The sequence below is a fragment of the Struthio camelus genome, chromosome W (genome assembly GCF_040807025.1).
Source record: "Struthio camelus isolate bStrCam1 chromosome W, bStrCam1.hap1, whole genome shotgun sequence".
Classification (NCBI taxonomy): Eukaryota; Metazoa; Chordata; class Aves; order Struthioniformes; family Struthionidae; genus Struthio; species Struthio camelus.
Window position 1 is genome coordinate 15,274,968 of NC_090981.1, and position 15,899 is coordinate 15,290,866.

The 15,899-nt window shown below is 43.1% G+C and overlaps 1 pseudogene; it reads right to left on the bottom strand.

Moving 5' to 3' along the window:
• Window positions 1–15,899, bottom strand: part of LOC104145190 (lens epithelium-derived growth factor-like) — a 63,322-nt pseudogene that overhangs the window by 40,342 nt on the left and 7,081 nt on the right.

Below are 15,899 nucleotides of genomic sequence, written 5' to 3' on the forward strand. Positions count from 1 at the left end.
GGGGGAGAGAGGGTGGAGAGAGGGGAGAGAGGGGGAGAGAGAGGGGTAGAGAGGGGGAGAGAGGGGAGAGAGGGGGGAGAGAGGGGGGGGAGAGGGCGGGGGGAGAGGGGGAGGGGGGGAGAGGGGAGGGGGGGAGGGGGAGAGGGGGGAGGGGGAGAGAGGCGGGGAGAGAGAGGGGGAGAGAGAGGGGGGAGGGGGGGAGAGATGGGGGAGAAGGTGGGGAGAGAGACAGAGAGACAGACAGTGTGATAGTGACAGGCAGAGATAGAGACAGACACAGACACAGACAGACAGACAGACAGAGGTAGACAGTGACAGAGACAGGCAGACAGAGAGAGAGAGAGGCAGAATGAGAGAAAGACAGAGAGAGACAGAGATAGAGAGAGACAGAGAGACAGACAGCGACATAGGCAGAGACAGAGACAGAGTGACAGACAGAAGCAGCAGAGACAGACACATGGAGAGACAGCAACAGGCTCAGAGACAAATAGAGAAAGAGATAGAGGCAGAGACAGACGTGCACAGACAGACATCTACAGAGACAGAAGGAAGAGAGAGAGACCGAAAGAGAGAGACAGAGAAAGAGAGAAAGACAGTGACAAACAGAGACAAAGAGAGAGAGACAGGAAAAGAGAGAGACAGAGACAGACACAGGGAGAGAGCGAGATGACAGAGAAAGAGACAGAGAGAGAGACAGACAGGGGGAGAGAGAGAGGCAGAGACAGAAAGTGACAAGGACAGACAGGCGGAGACAGACATAGGGAGAGAAAGAAACAGGCATACAAACAGAGAAAGAGAGAGACAAAGAAAGAGACAGAGACAGAGACACAGATACAGAGACAGACAGAGTCAGAGACGGACGGAGAGCCAGAGATAGACAGCAAAAGAGACAGAGCGAGAGAAAGAGATAGAGAAAGATAGAGACAGAGTAAGGGACAGATTGACAGAGACAGAAAGACAGACAGACAGAGACATAGACAGATAGACAGAAAGAGAAAGAGAATGACAGAGACCCACAGAGGCAGACACAGAGACAATGACCCTCTTTCTCCTTGCTTTGCTCATCTTTCGCCTTACTTTGCCCCTCTTTCTCTTTCCCCGCCCCTCTTTCTCTTTCACCTTATTTGGCCCTTCTTTCTCTTTCTCTGCCCGTTTCACCTTTTCTGACCCTCTTTCTCATTTTCCGCACCTCTTTCTTTCTCTGCCACTCTTTGTCTTTCTCCTTACTTTGCCCCTGTTCCTCCTCCTCCTTTCTTTGCCCCTGTTCCTCCTCCTCCTTACTTTTGCCCTCTACCTCCTCCTCCTTACTTGCCCAGCTTTCTTTCTCCTCACTTTGCCCCTCTTCCTCCTCCTCCTTACTTTGACCCTCTTTCTCCTCCTCCTTTCTCTGTCCCTTTCTCCTCACTTTACCCCCTTTCTTTCTTCTCCCTCTTTCTCTTTCTCATTGCTTTGCCCCTCTTTCTCCTTACTTTGCCCCTTTCCCTTTCTCTGCTCCTTTCTATTTCTCCTTAGCCGCCCCTCTTTTCCTTCTCCTCCCTCTCTTTCTCCTTCTTTGCCCCTCCTTCTCTTTCTCTTTGCTTTGCCCGTCTTTCTTCTGCGCCCCTTTCTCTTTCTCCATCCCTCTTTCTCTTCTCTTTCTCTTGTTTGCCCCTCTTTCCTTTCTCTTTCTCTCCCCTTTCTCCTTACTTTGCCCTTTCTTTCTCTGCCCCTTTTCTTTCTCCTCAGTTTGCCTCTCTTTCTCCTTCTCGGCCCCTCTATCTTTCCTTCCTTCTCCAGTCCCTCTTTCTCTTTCTCCTTGTCCAGCCCTCCTCCTCTTTCTCTTTCACTCACTTTGCCCCTCTTTCTCTTCACTTTCTCAGCCCCTCTTTCTCTTTCTCCTTACTTGGCCCTCTTTCTCTTTCTCCTTACTTTGCCTCTCTTTCTCCTTACTTTGCTTCTCTTCACCTTACTTTTCCCTCTTTCTCTTTCTTCACCCTTCTTTATCATTCTTCTTACTTTCCTCTCTTTCTCCTTTCTTTACCCCTTTCTTTGCTCCCCTTTCTCCACCCCTCTTCGTTTTCTCCTTATCTTGCCCCTCTTTCTCTTTCACCTTTCTCTCTTTATTCCCTTTACCTTTCTTTCTTTCCCTTTCCCTTTCCCTTTCTCTTTCTTTCTTTCTCTTTCTCTTTCTTATTTCCTTTCCCTTTCTCTCTTTCTTTCCTTCCTTTTCCTTTCCCTTTCTCTTTCTCTCTTTCTTTCTTCACCCCTTTATCTTCTCCTTACTTTGCCCTTTCTTTCTCTGCCCTCTTTCTCCCTCTCCGTATTTTCCCCCTTTCTCTTTCTCCACCCATATTTTTCTTTACTTTGCCCCTCTTTCTTTCTTCTTACTTGACCCCTCTTTCTCTTCTCTCTCTTTCCCCTTACTTTGCCTCTCTTTCTCCTTACTTTCCCCTTTCTCTTTCTCTACCCTTCTTCCTTTCTCCTTCTTTTATGTTTCTCCTTACTTTGCCCCTCTTTCTCTTCTCCGTCCTCTTTCTTTCTCCTTACTTTGCCCCTTTCTTTCTGCCCCTCTTACTTTCTCCTTACTCTGCCCCCTTTCTTTCTCCTTCTTTGACCCCTTTCTCTTCCTCTGTCCTTCTTTCTCTTCTCCTTACTTTGCCCCTCTTTCCCTTTCCCAGGCACGCTTTATCTTTCTTCTTACTTTGCCCCTCTTCCTCATTCTCCACCCGTCTTTCTCTTTCCCCTTACCTTCCCCTCTTTCTCTTTCTCCTTCCTTTACACCTTTTCTTTCTCTGCCCCTCTTTCTCTTTCTCCTTTCTTTGCCCATCTTTCTCTTTCTCTGCCCCTCCTTCTCTTTCTCCTTACTTTGCCCTCTTTCTCCTTACTTTTCCTCTCTTTCTCTTTCTCTGTCCCTTTCTTTCTCCTTACTTTCCTCTCTTTCTCCTTTCTTTACCCCTCTTTCTCTTTCTTCTTTCTCTTTCTTCACCCCTCTTTCTTTTTCCTTTGCCCCTCTTTCTCCTTTTTTGTCCCTCTTCTTTCCTGACCCCTCTTCCTCTTTCTCCTTTCTTTTCTCCTTTCTTTTCCTTCCTTTGCACCTTTCTTTCTCTGCCCCTAATTCACTTTCTAATTACTTTGCCTATCTTTATCCTTACTTTGCCTCTCATTCTCCTCACTTTGCTCCTTTCTCCTTTCTTTGCCCCTCTTTCTCTTTCTCTGTCCTTCCTTCTCTTTCTCCTCACTTTGCCCCTCTTTCTCTCTCTGCCCCTTTCTCCTTACTTTGCCCAATCTTTCTCCTTTCTTTGCCCCTCTTTCTCTTCTCTGCCACTCTTTTTTCCTTCTCAGCCCTTCTTTCTCCTTCCCTTCCACTCTTTCTCCTTCTCCACCCCTCCTTATCTTTCTTTCTCCTTACTTTACCCCTCTTTCCCTTTCTCTGCCACTCTTTCTCTTACTCCTTGCTTTGCCCCTTTCTCTCTTGCCCCTCTTTCTCTTCTCTGCTCCTTCCTCTCTTTCTCCTCTCTCTTCCTCCTTTCTCTCTCCTGCCCCTTTCTCCTTTACTTTGCCCATCTTTCTCTTCTTTGCCCCTCTTTCTCTTTCTCTGCCACTCTTTTTTCCTTCTCAGCCCTTCTTTCTCCTTCCCTTCCACTCTTTCTCCTTCTCCACCCTCCTTATCTTTTCTTTCTCCTTACTTTACCCCTCTTTCCCTTTCTCTGCCACTCTTTCTCTTACTCCTTGCTTTGCCCCTTTCTCCTTTCTTTGCCCCTCTTTCTCTTTCTCTGTCCTTCCTTCTCTTTCTCCTCACTTTGCCCCTCTTTCTCTCTCTGCCCCTTTCTCCTTACTTTGCCCATCTTTCTCCTTTCTTTGCCCCTCTTTCTCTTTCTCTGCCACTCTTTTTTCCTTCTCAGCCCTTCTTTCTCCTTCCCTTCCACTCTTTCTCCTTCTCCACCCCTCCTTATCTTTCTTTCTCCTTACTTTACCCCTCTTTCCCTTCTCTGCCACTCTTTCTCTTACTCCTTGCTTTGCCCCTTTCTCCTTTCTTTGCCCCTCTTTCTCTTTCTCAGCCCCTCTTTCTCTTCCTCCTTACTTGCCCCTCTTTCTACTTCCTTTGCCCCTCTTACTCTTTCTCCTTTTTTACCCATCTTTCTTTCTTTCTCTTTCTCCTTACTTTGCCCGTCTTTGTCGTTCTCGCCCCTTTCTTTCCCCTTTCTTGTCCCCTCTTCCTCTTTCTCTTTCCTTTGCCTCTTTCTCCTTCTCCTTATTTTGCCCCTTCTTCTCTTTCTTTCTTTCTCTTTCACTTTCACTTTCTTTCTCTTTCTCTTTCTCTCTCTTTCTCTTTCTCTTTTTCTTTCTCTTTCTTTCTCTTTCTCTCTCTTTCTCTTTCTCCTTCTCTCTTTCTCTCTCTTTCTCCTTACTTTGCCCTTCTTTCTCTTTACTTTACCTGTCCTTCTTTCTCCTTATTTTGCCTGTCCTCTTTCTCTTTCTCCGCCCCCTTTTCTCTTTCTCCTTCCTTTGCCCCTCTTTCTCTTGTGGACTCTGGTTGGACCATGCCTGAGCTCAGCGTTAGAATTAGGGCTACGGTTTGGAGGGAGGGAAAGGGTAGAGCACCACGTGGATTGGGACTGCAAAGGGCATGCCAAAGGCAAGGCGAGGCTGCCCCAAGACTCCTCCCAGGACAACTTTTTTGTTCAGAAGAGGAACAGGGCTTGTTGGCTGTGGTTCAGGCAAGCCTGAGCTCAGACTTAGGGTTAGTGTTAGGAGGGAGAGAAAGGGTAGAGGGCGGGGGGAGAGAGGGGGGAGAGGGGGGCAGAGAGGGGAAAGGGGAGAGAGGGGAAAGGGGAGGAGAGGGGAAAGGGGGGAGAGGGGAAAGGGGGGGAGAGGGGAAAGGGGGGGAGAGGGGGGGAGGGGAGAGAGGGTGGGAAAGGGGGAGAGAGAGGGGGGAGGGGGGAGAGGGGGGAGAGGAGAGGGGGAGAGAGGGGGGAAGAGAGGGGGGGAGAGAGGGGGGGAGAGAGGGGGGGAGAGAGGGGGAGAGAGGGGGGAGAGAGGGGGGAGAGAGGGGGGAGAGAGGGGGGAGGGGGAGAGAGGGGGGAGGGGGAGAGAGAGGGGGGAGGGGGAGAGAGAGGGGGGAGGGGAGAGAGAGGGGGGAGGAGGGGAGGGGGGAGAGGGGGAAGGGGGGGGAGAGGGGGGAGGGTGGGAAAGGGGGAGAGGGGGGGGAGAGAGGGGGGGGAGGGGGGGAGAGGGATAGAATGAGACAGGGACAGAGGACGAATGTGAAGCAGAGGCAGAGAGGCAGGGAGCAGCAGAGGGAGAGGCAGAGACGGACAGAAAGAGTGACAGAGAGAGAGAGGGACAGAAGGAGACAGGTAGAATGAGGCGGAGACTGACAGGGACTGATAGAGAGAGAGAGAGAGAGAGAGAGAGAGGGGCGGGGACAGAACCAGACAGGGACAGAGGCAGGCAGAAGGAGGCAGGCGAGGCAGAGAAACAGGGACCGACAGAGAGAGGGGGGGAGAGAGGGGCAGAGAGAGAGAGGGGCAGAGAGAGAGAGGGGCAGAGAGGGGCAGGAAGGGACAGAGAGGGACAGGGACAGAGACAGAAACAGACAGAACGAGAGAGGCAGAGACCGACAGGGACAGAGGCAGAGAGACAGGCAGAGAGACAGGGACCAACAAGGAGAGAGGGACAGAGAGGGACAGAACGAGACAGAGGCAAACAGACAGAGGCAGAGGTAGACAGAGAGACAGACAGAGGCAGAGAGAGAAACAGGGACAGGTAGAGACAGACAGGGACAGAGACAGCCCGAGACAGACAGGGACAGAGACAGCCCGAGACAGCCAGAAAACGAGACAGCCAGAAAATGAGACAGATAGAGACAGACAGGGATAGACAGGGACAGAGAGAGACAGAGATAGACAGAGAGACAGAGATGGAGATGAACAGAGAAAGCGACAGACACAGAAACAGAGACCGCCAGAGACAGGTAGAGACAGAGAGACAGACAAAGACACAGACAGAGAGAGAGGGACAGAGAGAGACAGACAGAGACAGAGACAGCAAGGGACAGCCAGAAACAGAGACAGCCAGAGTCAGAGACAGCCAGACTCAGAGAGAGAGAGAGGGACAGAGAGAGACAGAGACAGCAAGAGACAGACAGAGACAGACAGACAGAGAGAGACAGAGTCAGACAGAGAGAGAGGGACAGATTAAGACAGGCAGAGACAGAACAAGAAGGAGAAACAGCCAGAGACTGACAGAGACCGAGACCAAGAATGACAGAGAGAGCCAGAGAGAGAAGCAGAGAGAGAAGCAGAGGCAGAGGCAGATACCGACAGGGATAGACAGGGACAGACAGAGATAGAGACAGAGACAGAAAGAGACAGAGACCAACAGGGAGAGACAGGGAGGGAGACAGAGACAGAGACGGAGCACACGCGACCCCAAGCGACTGCAAGTCACAGTGCACGCGCAACCCCAAGACACAGAGCATGCCACTGAGTCAGACACCAAGTGCGCCACAGAGCACAGGCGCGAGCCAGAGTCCAGAGCCCAACCCTGAGCCGCAGAGCATGTCACAGAGCGTGCGTGACCCCCAGCTGCCACAGAGCGTGTGCAACCCCGAAGACACCGCAGAGTGCCACAGGGTCCGAGGCACGCAGATGCACAACTTGTACATCTGGTCCTTAACTTGCCTTTGATTAGCTGATTAAAAGACTAATTGTAGAGATCTATGCAAAAGGTGCCCCTCAGGCTCTTTATCATTCCATCTTCTAATTTAAAGGGCTCTACATGCTTCTCTGCTTCTTCCCCTTGGCAGCACAAATTTGCAACAGTTTGAAAAAATACTTGTGGGTTTAAAACCATTGCCATCCCCAGCACTGCACAAGCTTTGCGCAGCTTCCCAGTGAAACAGTTCAGCTTAAAAAAAAAAATTGTTTCCACCATCCCCCCAAAAGCAGGGAAGCAGGGTCAACTCCTCACATGAATAAAAAAATGCTTGTGTCAGCACAGTACAATGGCATGAAAGAGCAGCAGCAACAGATTAAGTAATACTAACAAAAAATTACATATCAAAATGTGCCCCTAATGCATAGGAGGGAAGTCCTTAGAAACATTCAATTAAGGAAAACTCAAAGCAACAAGAAGTTGAATCTAGAAAATAAGAAATCCTGACATACCTACAGTCTCCTTCCTACCACCAACTCATTGTAACAACAGAACTCTTGACATCAGCGTAGCATCTAAAATTGTTGAAAGAGTTTAACTCCTAAAATAAAAGGAGACTGATATCCTGTAATATAGTAGTTTCCAGAAATGAGTTAGAAATAACTTAGATACTACAAATTTATCAGTACCATCCTCACTACCATCCTAGTTTTGCAATTTTAGGATTATTTAGAACACACATACCATCAACACCTTCATGAAAACACACCTTCCATACTCTGTGTACATGTGTGTGTGTGTGAGTGTATGTGTACATCACATGAACAGAGCCAAACATTTAAGGACGTAAATCTAAAGTAGTTTGTTACACTGTAACATCAAATGCATAGTGAAGTAGAAAGCTTTTCCCCCCTCTGTTGTAGTAGAGGCTACATACAGCAGCAATAAACAGTAGATATTTCAGACAAACGTAGTTTAAGCTGAAGTACAATATATTTTGAAACAACACAATCTAGTATCAGTAGGATTTTAAAATAAAACACATTTATGCAAGCCAAAAGAGAAACTTTGTCTACATGAGGTAGTAAATACCAGTCACTGATAGAAACTTCCCAACACAGAATTTGATACAAATATTAAAAACTCTATGCGCATTCGTATTAAGGAGTTGTGTAGTAATTTAAATTTACTCTTAAAACATATATATATATAGTGAAAAAGAGTACTTAGCCTAGACAGAATCTAATGTTGCTTTAGATTTTTCAGCAAAAAGATGTCACAATTAAAGAAAGAGCTGTTCAAGCTATTAAACAGCCATCAAAAAGAAATTGTGAAATACTACATCTTGACAATCATTTCCCCTTTCCCTTAGCTAAAAATGCTGTATAAATTTTACGTGTATTCTGACTTTGAAAAATAGATCTGTAAAGAAATTCAGTTTCAAAAATATTTACACCTTAAAAGCACTACAGAAGGACAAAAACATTATAATGTTCAAGCCTGGAAACAAGTAAAAGACAATAGTCACAACACCAACATGCTGCTAGTTTAAAGTACGTTTGAATTTGGCAATACATTTTTAACTTAAAAGGTTTTCTGATAAAACAAACCTAATTCATTTAGTCACTCACGTTGGAAATAATAGACTTCCTCCTTTTGGCTCCTCCTTTTTCTTCACTCCCCTCAGTAGGCTCTTGAGAACATTCACGAATGGTTTCTTTGACAGCACTGTTAACAGCTGGATGGGACTTCAATACAAAAATATCACACTTGAAATTTAAACACCTTCACGAACTACAGAAAAATATTAACTACAGATATTAAAAGTTGCAGTCATCCATAAGTATCTGTAGATCAAAGTAACCTCTGGTTAAAGCTGCAAGAATATTAAAATGTCTTATTTAATTTATTAATTCTCAGTTTAAATTGAGAAGTGACAGTATTTTCATTATCTAACTTTCAATCTCTCATGCATTAACAGCAGCTTATATTCAGACTACAAATACTGCAGGGGAACATTTTCTGAAGTGCAATTTAAGAAATGGAAGAGTTCTGAGTCAAACACAACTTGACAAGATCTTTGGCCAAGAGATGAAGTTACAAATCAATTTGGGACAGTATTCTCTCCCCCCCCCCCAACTTTGGGACTTCTGATGGATAGATGGCTATAATTTAAGCCCCAAAGGTTTACCAGGAGAATACGAAACAAGGGATCACTGACAGACAAGGATTTATTCAAACAGGCTATGCAACAGTTTTGGAGGGTAAGAAGGAAATGTAACATTACTTCCAACAACTAGAAGCAGGAAGGAAGATACAGTACACTAAGATATCACATACTGAAATGTTACAGGGTATTTGTGGAGAGCAAATGCTTGCAGCTTAGAAGGTAAAAAGTAAGAATGAAGGCTCCATAAAGGCAAAGATACTATACAGACACATTTAAAAATTAAGATGTTTAGAACTTGATATGCACTGTGAGAGTAATACTATAAAAAAAGTGTTCAACTTTTAAAAACTTTAGCCTTGTGCTCTGAAACTATTAACACGATCCCTCCTGAACTTTACTATAGTAAAATGACATCCCCAATTATATAAAAGAACCATCTTCACTTATGTTGCTGAAAATTTGAGATCAATTGTAAACAACAATATCAATATTAGTCCAACCTGCAAGTCAATGACACAGATCAATAAAATATTCCTCTATAGCAGCTAAGTCATCCTTGCGTTTTCACAATATGACAACAAAGATTAAAGTATGCACAAACTCTGAATCACTTACCTGCTGATGAGAGAATTTCACTTTGGGATTGTTGTCAATTTCCCATAATCCCTCATTAAAACCTTTTCTTTTATTTGGCTTGCCATATTTATCTTTATTTTCATAATAAGGGAATATATCCTTTGGTCCCAAAAATGCCCTTCAAGAGATTAAAACACAAGTTACCAGAAACATCACATTTTAAAATTGCTACTCCTTTCAAATATCATAAAAGCACCAGGTATTACCAAAAAACAATATTCAGTACTGAGACATCTGAAGTGATATTCTGTAATCCACAAAATGCTGCTACTGAAGCATCTTAAGTCTTCTAAACTTTTGCCTTTTGACAACCCCAGTTTTCCATTACTTCTACCACACACACTACTCTTGCCTAGGTGTTGAGTGCCCAGGTAAGAAACATCCAATACTATGCCTCATTAAGATTGCAATTGACAGAGCAACACACCACTGCCAAACAGAAAGATTAAAAATTGAGCAACTGACATACACAGAAAGAACAGTTGCTTCCTTAGCAAATCAAGCTAAAATGTGGAGAAATAAAGACTCCTTAAATCCTGAAAACATAACACAAGATAATGAGTAAGAGTATAAGAAGATATGGCTTCAAGCTAAAGAAAAAATATTTCAAAATTAAATTAAAAATAATGCAGTTAAAAGACAAAATACAAGAAAAATCTTTATTACATCTGGAATGACAAAACAAACTTGGGATACAATGTTTGCCTGGATCTTTGCAAGAATGCTATTCAGTTTATCCTGAAAAACATGGAAAGCCAAAAGAAAAAATTTACAATTATATTAAATGCTTTACATTAAATGTTTAAAGAAATAGATTCTCAACATTTTTGTCTTTAAGAATCTTGTATATCTGTAGGAAAAGCAGCTTATCAAGGAAAATGATAATTTTGCTGTTCAGAGCTACTTAAAAAGGCCTAAAACTTTGCTTATAATAATGTTTCAAACATTTTTTTTTGATATTCTGATTTTTAATTCATTAGCTTTTTCTGGTTTAAGTGTGAAGGGAGAAATACTCAATAATTTTATTTCCTTATTTAGCTAGTAAACATGTTAAATTGTTCTTTATTTTAAGCTTCTTCCCCATCCCTACTCATAAAATAAATGTGAAAAAATATTTAATCTACTCTCAGTATCTGGGGCTTAAAAGTGCTTCTTTTTATCTTTGTCTTATCTACAGAAACTGGCCTTCCCTCAGGCAGGCAAGAAACCCCTCCCCTATCACCACCACCCCAAAATCCATATATTTTATCCATAATGCAAGCTGCACAACTGAAACTATTAGACTAGCATATTTTCCCACAAATTGCAGTATCTATATTATTATTTGTCTAAGCTAGGAAAACAAGGTAATAAAGTGCTAAACACCAATATTCTGCTTTGTACTGCAGAACATCAAGGCACATGAAGTTTCTGCTGTACTACCATGTCCTCTAGGGTTAGGATTTCATAGTACCAATCCACCTGCTGTCAAATCTGAGTGACCTACCTTCTCATTTTCACCCTGTGCATATACCCAGCTCTGTCTGACAAAGTATAAATCTAAGACCCAATTGCTTGCAAAGATGCTGCTACTGGTTTTCTGAAATAGTTCATGGTAAAGTTCAAAAAAAATCTCTTTAAGCTTCATTTTCCTCATTTTCATTTCCTCATTTTCTCCATCAACTCTATAAAGAACTATTTGAGACTTATCCCCTACTCATTTGGGTAAGAAAAAGAGAAGCTGCAACTCATCTAGAAAGCTTAAGCATGTCCTACTCCAGCAGTAAAACAAAGTTAATTATGCACAGTCTAATCTATCACAGTGGCTATCACCCATCCCTGCAGAGGAAGGTTAGAGAGCACCCAGTCAGCCAAGGAACCATGGACCGGCAACCAACAAAGCCTACTTAACCAGGGCTTGGGGGGGGGGGGGGGAACAGACCAGAGGAGAGAGGAAACATTGCTTCCTTTCTTTCCTTTGCCCTGAAAGGAAGCATTTTTCAAGTGTTGCAAGTCTCTAGGGGAAAAAAAAAAGGAGGGGGCAGACACAAAAAAGGCAAAAAGGGGGGGGGGGCAGGAGAAGGAATAAAGGGGGGAGTGAAGAAATAGAATTCAAATCTTGCTTCCTCTCCCCACAAAAAAACACCAAAAAAAAGAACTGCATCTATATAGAGCTCTGTGGAGAACAGTGAAATAAATATATGCTTATAGGAGCCAAACATGCACACAGCTTGTTGACAGAGAAGTCACTTCTTAAAGAGAGTCAATTAGAAATTAATCTCAGTGACAGCTGATTATGCTTTCTTTTTAATATGTCAGAATAATGTATTTTCTCTACCACAATTTATTTTTAAAGATAGGTAGAAAGTACCAGTTTAGAGAGATTTTTAGATTTTTTTTTTATGGTATGAAGGAGAAAAAAGCTTTATGCAAGCTGCACAAAAAATGGAACAACTGTACAGACAGCTTCTAGCTCTGTGACCTGCTCTACAATACCACTTGCAGTTTATTAAAAAAGTGGGAATAAAAAGTGTTAGGATTTCCCCTCCATAAGTCAAGCAGCAAATCTAACACTGAATTAAATCTCTGCAATCTACAGTAGAACAATATTATGAAGTAAATGACACCTTTCACTATAATTGGCAAAGAACAGCATAAAAACATATTTAAAAGCAGGAGAGTTGAGTCTTTTCAAAGCAAATGCTATATTCTATTGCAGAATGTTAGTGTTACCAAAACTATTCATCTTTCTTGGATATTTCACAGGGTGGCTGGCATGAAACTAACTGGGGTGAGACATTGGGTTTCAAATGCACCTCTGCACTTTTTCCTCAGTATTCCCCCCTCCCCCCAAAAAAAGGGACTCAAATGCTGCTTATTCCATAGTTTTCGGCTTTATTTCTTTTTTTTTTTTTAAGAATAGAGCTTTGAGGACACATGGGACTATAATTAAAATCTCTTACAAAAGAAATAAAAATATGTCAATCATACCACTTTGTGTAGGATCTTGCTTTTTTTTTTTAATGAGTAGGAGAAAGTGCATGTTGAAGGGAAGAGTAGACTATAACCACACCATTTCATGGCAAATGTGGAAAGAAAGCTGCCTATCTTACCACTAGAGATTAATTTAAGGAAAGATATTCAGTCTGCTACTGAATCATATAGTTTTCAAATGCACCACATACAGGCAAGCTGTTAAGTTACTGTCAAGACAACCTGCAATGAAAACAACATGCCTTTAACCTAAAGGACTTACGTCTCATGAGTGCCAAAAAAGAAAATAGGCATTTTATTCATAGGAGGTTTTACTGCTCCATCTGGAACTTCATCCACCTAAGGGAAAAAGAGACTAGAATTAAAGTTTAGTAACAATTAAGAACAGTCTGGGGGAAACACTTAAGTGTTAAGTATTAAATTGAAAAACAAAATACTACAGAAAAAGTGAAAGAGAGTAAACAAAATGGGGCTCAAGGATTATATATAAAAACACAAAAGAAAAAAGAATATTGAGCATTACAACAGAAAATAGCATCAACACTTTTCAAATTACCATTTACTTAAAAAAAAAAAAAAAAAAGACAGGATGGACTATAGGTAAAAAATAGCATTCAATCCCAAATACCACATCCTCACCACAATCCATAGCAACACTTCCTGTCCCCATACTGAACTGATGACTTGCCCAAGCCCAAATGTCATATATTATGAAAAATATAGAGGTTGTTGACATTTTTTTGTTAAAACGATTCTTAATCCAACACCATCTTCACAAAACCTCTGTTAATGAACCTTTTATCTGATGAGCCCATAACCACCAACTCAAGTAAAGCAGTGAACTTGTCATCGGTCTTCCTGTACTGGGAAGCTGGCGTAGTCAGCAGGATGGCAAGTAGTATCATCAATTATTTATGGAGGCATGGAGTGAACCCGAGTCCCAACTTCTCAGAAGAATGGGACTCGTGACAATTGACATAACTGGGAAGCTGTTGAGGAACACCTAAAAGTAACTAGGGGCCACACAAAGGATGGAAAAGGGAAAGGAGTTATCTGCAAGATGCTAGGTACCTGTTTAGAAGCTGCATGTCAAGAAAGGGAGAACAGAAATAGAAAGGAGCAGGACCTAGAGAAAGAAATAGAAGGTAAAAAGGCAGCTGAGCTGTTACTGTCTCTGCAAATTGAACAGATACAGAAATAGTTACAGGAGAAAAAGGAGAAAGGACAAAAGTTAGGAGAAAAGGTTGAGATGATGCTTATGCAGGTTCCCCGCTCCCTTGACATCATACAGATTAGGAAACTAATAGTATCCCCTGAAGATTGGGATGGAGACATCTGGGGTGATCCCGATAACAGCAAGCCAGCAGAAGATGACCCTTTGTTCCTCTGAAATCCTGAATATGAGGCTAGACCCATTGTTGGAGGTATGGGAAAAAAGATTTTTTGGAGGTATGGGAAAAAAGGAGAGAGGTCCCTAAAAGTCTTCCTATAAGAAATAGAGAAGAATTCCAACAAGATATATGACAATGGGAAGAAACCAAAAGACACTAAACGAGACTTATTTGAAATAATGAATTATTAATATAAGTCTCAAAGTGGGGAACTGTTGGAGGTATGGGAAAAAAGGAGATTAGGGTATTATTCAGTCTTTCACAGGTAGTTAACAAAACAAGGCCCTGAAGGAAGGAGCAAGACAACACTATAAGGCAACCAGGTAAGGAAGTACCCAAATAAGCCTGAAGAGAACAAAAACAGTTGATAAACAGGAGAGAACTACTTGAACTATGGGTGAACTATCCTAATTAGCATAATAAAAAACCCACCCACGAGCAGGGAAGCCCCCTACCCACCAAAGCCCCTTCCCCATAGAGCATGTATAGTAGAAAAAGAGGATACTGTGCCTTTAAACGAAGACAAGACCTAGCAGAACCAATGGGAACGAGGGTGACTTAATGTAGTTGTAAACTGTACTGATAACTGTTGCTTAAACTGTATAAAGTGTCAGCTGTGTAGTAATCAGGTGTGCTAGCTTTGTGGAGTTATCACCTAGCACCCATCTCTGCGCAGAAATTAATTAAACAAATATCTCGACTCTGTGTGTTTTCGGCTCATTGCACACCGGGTGAAAGAATCCTTCTTTGGGACAACACCATTGTTAAAACAGAAAGAACCAAGGCACCTCGGGGTGGTACTACGCAACATACTACGCAAACCATCCCCTGGGATCCGTTACAATTGACAAATTTGCAAGAGAGAGAGAGCAGAAAACCAGGTGAAACTGAAACAATACTTGTGGCGAGTATGCCTAAGTGGGGGCGATCGAATAATGCTGAGTGAGGACGAAGCAGATCGCTATTGAGGTCCAGGAGTTTTCTTAAATTTAGGACCCGACCCGGCAGATACACCCCATTCTATCACCAGTCGGGTAGCTTATTGGGCTGGGGGAATAGACAGCATGGAGTGAGGTGAACCCTCCATAATTCCCATGAAATCTCTAAGTGAGCTCTCTACAGCCATCACAAAAGCCACTTGCGTACAAGCCATGCACAAACGAGGACCTCATGATGTCCCACTATCTGCTACAGTAGATTTTGCAATGTTAAAACCACTGATTAAAGGAGCCCCGGCAATTATTAAGCCCTATTTAGAGACACAGAATACAGTGAAAGACTAGGTAATAACTCTCGCAGTCAACTCCCTACATGGGCAGAATTAACGCACGGCATTGTTAACCACAGCCATGAAATGGGCTGGGAGGATGCACCAGCTGAAAAACCAAACCTGAAGCCCCAGGGAGGAGATCATAAGGTGAGACCAGCGATGCAGGTAGCCCCACATGGAATAGAAACTAAATCAAAGGGAAATAAATCTAAAAACCTGCAAACAGAATCTCGAGAACAGAGAAATGAATTATGGAGGAAAGCATTAGCCCTAGGCAATCCCAGAGCCGTGATTCAAGGTCGGCCTACTGGCATTATCTTGAGTCTGATTTAAGCATTCCAGCATTCCAGAAACGTGAAAGGAAGGAGCATGCTTCCGACTCCTTCAGTGCCGGTTCCCAGAGAGAGAGACAATCCCTTCCTCCCCCTTAGAGAGGAATTGCAGGGCATGAAGCCAAAAAACGAGTAATGCCCGGAAGGCAATTGGGTCTGCCTGTCCGGCAAGCGGAGGCTTATCAGTGGATAAGTGATAATGGCTCATATATTTTGATTCCAGTTGGTCCTCAAGAACAATTGGTGAAGTTTTTAATAGATACGGCAACACAAATTTCAATACTAACACAACAAGACGCCGAGAGGCTGGGCGTGCGACCCAGACGACAAAGAGTTAAGATTACCAGTGTTAACAGAGCGAGTGTTGTGTGCCAAACTGCCAAGGTCAATTTATGGCTCCCAGGCGAGAAGTGTATGTCGATCACTCGCTTTGCAATTAAAGATCATCATGAAAATATTTTAGGTTTTGATGTTTTAAATGGACGAACCTG